The sequence below is a fragment of the Mustela erminea genome, chromosome 5, assembly GCF_009829155.1.
Source record: "Mustela erminea isolate mMusErm1 chromosome 5, mMusErm1.Pri, whole genome shotgun sequence".
Lineage (NCBI taxonomy): Eukaryota > Metazoa > Chordata > Mammalia > Carnivora > Mustelidae > Mustela > Mustela erminea.
The window spans coordinates 135,740,314-135,746,313 of NC_045618.1; the positions used below are offsets into that span (position 1 = coordinate 135,740,314).

Consider the following 6,000-nt stretch of genomic DNA (forward strand, 5'->3'; position numbering starts at 1 on the left):
AAAAAAATTCAAGCCCTCCCCCAGAGCTCACCTCTCCCATGAAACCTTCCTTGATCTTTCTGTTTTCATAACACGTACAGCTTGTACGCGCAGAGCTGACGGACACACAGACCTATTCTTCCCTGTCTGATGCGTGCTGACCTTTTCTTCCCCCAACTAGATGATAAAGTCCCTGAGGACAGAACCACGTCTCCCCTTTCTTGACATCACATGCCTGCTGCTATGATTTGGCAGTGAGTGTAGCGGGGGACACCCGAGGCACTCAGACGGTCTCTGCTGGGGAATTTAAGGCGCCCTAAGCTGGCTTCTCAAGTGGATGGCATCAAATCAGCCTTGCTATTGGGCATCTACCAACCTTTCCCCTGCTTCTAGGAGCTGGGGGCATGCCTGGAGATTAAGTCCCTTTTCCGAGACCCTTGCCGTATCCGATTTGTTCTGGATTGGGTGTGTGCTCTTCTGTCAACCCCCCCACACACACACCAAGAACGCAGATCTGAACCATGCTTCCAGCGGCGCAGTCCCGGCTACCCACTATCCAGAGCAGCTCAGCAGAATTTCGGACTGCCCAGACTCTACCGTGTGGGTTGTGCTCCACCCCTGTGTAGCTCATCCCTCACCCTCCCCGGCACCGACCAGCTCGCCCGTCCCTCCATCTGACTCTTTCTGCCAAGACCTTCTGGAAACGCTTGCCTTGCTCCAGGGTTTCTGGCTGGTCTCTGAGTCCTTTCCAATCTGCCATCAACTGAGCCATCATTCCAAGACTTCAAAAAAAAAAAAAAATATTCACCTCAAAATCCGAGACAAACACACACACACACACACACACGCCTGTTTTCACAAATTCATTTATCAGTTGAGAAGATTTCCACTACCTTCCACTACATTCCTAAATTAATACTCTCCATCTTCTGGCATTTCTCATCATCGCTAAGTCTTCCAACATCCAGCCTGGAATTCGCTTTAAGTCAAAGGAGATCATTTACTCCAACCCTCTTATTTGGTTCCCAGTCTCTATTTTACTACCCTACATTTATGCCTATTTAGAAGCCAGGGGTATAGGATTTTTGCTAATGAGGACTTTAGCAAGGAATTCTCTTTGTCTGTTAGTAAATTGCCACGGCGCTAGAAGACTGTGTGGGAGGTCTCAACTTGGTCACCAGTTACCATCAAAATGCATTTATCCATTGCTAAAATGAGATAATCTCCTCCTCAGCCTCAGAAACACACACACACAAGTTCTCTCTCCCTCCCTCCCTTTCTCTCTCTCTGTGTCACTCCCCCAATGCCACCGGCCAGCTTTCTGTCTGGAACAATCAAAATACCTCCCAGCTGGAACGACAGCATCATTTTATTGACTCCGAAATCGGAGAGTGATAAAGCAAGTCGCAGCAGGCACAGCAGAAATGCACGGCTTTTGTGATTCGTATTTCAGAAATGATGCCTGAGACCAAAGATGCAAAACAGAGTTTGCTATGTGTTGGCAAAAAATGGAGTTAAGGGCAGTCACCTCGGCTGAACCTTTCACACTCTAGAGGAAGCAATACCGCTACTGATTCCCGCCTTCACTGGGAGGTCGCAGTGGACAGTACATTTCCTGCAACCATCCCCTCGCCGTTCTCTATGGGGGGAGCTGGCTAAGCAAATTGTGGTGTTTCCTAGGTAGTGATCTGGCTACGAGAATCGCAGTGGAAGCAGCATCCCCGGATTACAGCTTGCCCAGCCCCACCTCTGGACAAAAAGCTATCTTAGTCCACACTCTGCAAACTCAGAACCCCGGTGTGTGTGTGTGTGTGTCTTTTAACATCTCTCTCTGCTTTCCCTACTATAGAAAAACCCTGGAAATTCCCTCCCCCTGCAGGTTTCTACAGCATTTTTCTCTTCTTCTTACTCTGACTTGTCTTCTCTCAGACCCAAGTACAGAAAAAGGTGCTGGGTTGACATTTTATGAGCCCTCGAATATAGGACGGTGTTGTTGGCTGAGAAACAGGGACAGAGTCACAGAAGATGGACCGGAGTCCTGAGACCTCAGTTAGATCTTTGCTGTTGGGGTCTTACAAACTCTCCTTCTTAAACACGTCTTCCAGCTCCCAACATCTACAGAGCACTTAGACCTCCTGGGGAGAAGCTGCTGCTTGCCCATAAACCTCACTACCTCTGAAGTCTTGTTTCTGGACATCGGTTATGAGTCAGTGAAAAACCCCAAATGATCTCTGTATCAGGTGCTCTCCTGCCCCCTTGCAGCTTATGTCACAAACAAGAAAAAGGACTGAGCTCAATTTGCTGGAATCTCCCTCATGACAGCTCATTTTTATTTTGAAACAAGTGTTGGAAATTCTTAACACTAGGGGAGAGGCTTACAACAAATAAAAAATGAAAGCATAAATGAGGCCGTTCACACGGTTTCCACTTTCACGAGTCTAAAAATGTCCATCAGTCAGCAACGCAGCTCAAACACTTTGTAACGGGCAGAATTCTCAGAGGGTCTCCAAGACGTCTGGCCCCTGGCATGCTCAAGCCTTCTCCTAGCTGGCCGGCCACTCACCTCCGTCCTGCTGGGAAGAAATTCTGCAGATGTAATTAAGTGTCCACATCAGGTGACCTCACGACAGGGAGGTTTTTGGGGTGGTCTTGACCGAATCACGTGGCCCTTTATATCTGGATCTAAAGGTCAGAGACAGAGGAAGTCCAAGAGATTTGAAGTCCGAGAAGGATTCAACGAAAGGGAAATACTCCATTGCTGGCTTTGAAGACGGAAGAGCCAAGACATGTGGCAGTCCCTAGGACTGCTGGGAGCAGGCCTCCGGGGTGACAGCCAGTCAGGAAACAGGGACCTCAGCCCTCCAGCAGCAAGACACTGAATTTCATGTTCATGGACAAAGGCTCTGAGCTCCAGATGAGAGTGCATCCTGGCCGACACCTTAATCTAGGCTTGTGAGAAACTGAGCAGAGAGTCCCGCTGTTCCTCAGACCCCTTGCCCATGGAGTCTGTGAGATAATACCGACTGTTGTTTTAAGGTGTTAAATGTGTGATAAAAACAAATACCAAAAAAACGGGTTAAAAGCATTTTATCCAAGACTAAAACTCAACCTGCTCTGGCGAGGAACCCGGCAGCCTATCAACCGCTGTAAACCAAATCCATCGGGCAAGCCCCTTACTGCTCAAAGTCTAATTCATGGACCAAAAACATACACAGAGCCTGAGAGCTGCTGAGGAATGCAGCATCTCAGGCCCCATCCAGATTTTCTGAGTCAAATCTTCATTTTAAGAAATTCCCTGTGACTCATATGCATTTTAAAGCGTGAGAGGCAGTGGTTGGCACCCTCACTCAGAGCTGGAAATCTGGAATCAGCAAAACCTGGATTCTCCACGTGGCACCACAGTTTTACTGGCTGTGTGGCCTTGGACAAGTTGCTTAACCTCTCTGAGTCTCTATTGATCCATAAAATGGAGCAAACAACACTACGAACTTGTTAGGGTTGTGGTGAAGATTAAATGGGACAGTCTGTAAAATACGTTAGCCCAGTGCCTCCTGGCACACAGTAAAGGCTTAATAAATGTTGGTCATTATTGGATTGGGCACCAAGAGTGGGGTGAGTCAAATCTAAAGGGGGCAAATCCCATCAGTTGGAAGCCTGTAGGATCACTGTGGCGAACGTCCTTCTCTGATGAAATACATGGTCACAAGCTCCTCAGAGACTGTGGAAGGTCGTGACCTTACTTTTCTACCCCAGTAAGCATCCCCTGACCCCAGGTTGGGTCAGTCCCGCCCTCCCATCACAAGCATGGACTCTTGTAACCACCTGTGTCTCCCGGCCCCCGCCCCTGAGAGGTCTCCCCTACCAGCATTAACCTCTTAACCCCACTGGGCTCCACCTCACTTAGCTAATGAGATCTGGCCAGAAACCATGGCGACGGTTGTGCGACACCCTGAGCAGCTGGCATCCCTGGCTATCGATGACAGCTCCCCCCACAGACAAGATGAATGGGCATGTCAGCGGCCGAGCACGAGCCATGCGGCTGGTTAGGCAGAAATCTAAGGTTCTTTTCATTTCTGCTGAAGGGAATGGTGACAATGGCAGCAGCATTGAGTGTGAGGACAAATGAGCACACGGACAATTACAAATGGCCAGAATGAGAGAGAAGTCATCTGCCACAGGCTCCGGGAGGTCCTGCTCCCCTTTCTGGTTTCTCTGCTCCCGGCACACGCTCCTCTCCCTTGCTTGATCTTCGGAGTCCGGGCTGAAGAAATCTCCGCGGTTCAATGTAAGTAATGAGGATGACATTGACAATAATAATAGCCCTCATTTGCTGAGTGCTCCAAGTGCCAAGCACTTCTCATGAATTATGTACACTCCTTATGACAACTCCATGGAAAAGACATGATTAGGTCTCTTTTTAGGCAAGGAAACAGGTTCAGGGAGGTTAAGTGGCTTGCCCAAGTTTACACAGCAGCTGTATAGTTGCCCTTGGAGTCAAGCCTGGGTGTGCTTGACTTGGAAGCCTGCGCTCTCTTCTCTTTGTCTCTGCAACATAGCTGTTGCCCTGACTCCTTGAAGAGGCTCCCGACCCTCTGTGTTGAATCCCACCTTTGGGTCTTTGATGCTAAGGCCAGTCAGCTCCTGAAGGGCCTTTCTCAATCCCTCCCAGGTGTGCACCAACCACTCTTGGATCCTGTCCTCTTTCCTTAGACGCCCACCCATCCTGTCCTCTGTCCTCAGACGCTGGACAAAGACAGCACACACCACTTTCTTGCTGTCCACATGGTTCTGCTCTATGGGGTTCCTCATCTCACTGCTTGCAGGGGTACTGGCTGGGTCTGCCCAGTAAGGGACTGGATTGACACCCTGAGGCTTGGATAACCATCACTCCCCTCGGACCTCACCTCACAAGTGGAGTCTCCTATGTCCTCCAGCCTGACTCATGGTGGCAGAATTGCTTCCGGGATATTCCAGGTATTAAAGTAATTAAATAAGGAGGCCATTGGATTGAGATGGCCCTACCGCCTTGGCAGCCTACGTAAGGAAGCCAAACCTAAGCCAGAGTCGATGCATTCAAACCCGAGAAAATGAAACTTAAGAACAGCCAGTCGCAAGCACACAAATAGGCTTCCCCAAATAAGGCAATTGCGTAAGCCATGGTCAATGGAGTAATCTCCTTGCTTTGTTTCTCCATCCTCTCTATAAAAACCTCTCCCCTAGCTTCTGTCAGTGGAGTGCTCCAGACCGTTGTTGGTTTGACTTCCAATTCAAAAGGATGTATGTTCAAAGAAACCCTTGAAGAAAAGTTTTACTATGCCTCAGTTTACCTTTTAATGCAGGGAAACCCCTCCACTTTGGTTTTGCCTTCAGTTCCTGGTCTTTACTGTCTTGAATATTCTTTTTTTTTTTCCTTCCAAAACCACATTCTATAGCTTCAGTTCATACCTGATTCAAAATCCACTCTACTGCTCATGGACTAACTCCTTGATCTGGAACCATATTCCTCCACGATCTGACCTCAATGACCCTTCCAAGTACCAACCCCACTTTCCAGCCAACCCTTCCTTGTCCCTTCTCTATTATTTTCTGCTGGGCCTTTGCCCAGCTCTATTCTGTCAGGAATGCCCATTTTCTTCACACCATTTCTGTGTTCTCCAAGATTTAGCTCAAAAGCCATCTTCAGGACAAAAATGGCTCCAATCCTGCCAGCCAGAAATAATCCCTTCAGTTGATCTGCTGTGGCACTTTATTCGCACTTTTCTGGTGACACAATCATTTTATAGATTTCATCATAGGTAAGTAGGTACATAATTTTTCTCCCCCTTTAGACTATCCAGTGTCTGAGACCTGACCATCTGATTTTTTTTCTTTTTGGTAGACTTACAATGCCTAGGAAATGCCTTAATAAGTGCTTGCTATAAACCTATTGATCCATCAGCTGGATGGCAGATGAATGGGTAAATGGACAGATGGATGGATGGATGGATGGATGGATGGACTGATGGATGGATGGATGGATGC

The 6,000-nt window shown here is 48.1% G+C and overlaps 1 long non-coding RNA gene across 1 annotated transcript; it reads right to left on the reverse strand.

Annotated features, from left to right (window-relative positions):
• Window positions 1-2,276: 2,276 nt before the first annotated feature.
• On the reverse strand, window positions 2,277-5,011 carry LOC116591806. Its single transcript, XR_004286169.1, has 2 exons — window positions 4,884-5,011; window positions 2,277-2,549 (listed from the first exon to the last, which is right to left on the reverse strand). It is a non-coding gene; the product is annotated as an uncharacterized LOC116591806 (long non-coding RNA).
• Between the last annotated feature and the right edge of the window lie 989 nt (window positions 5,012-6,000).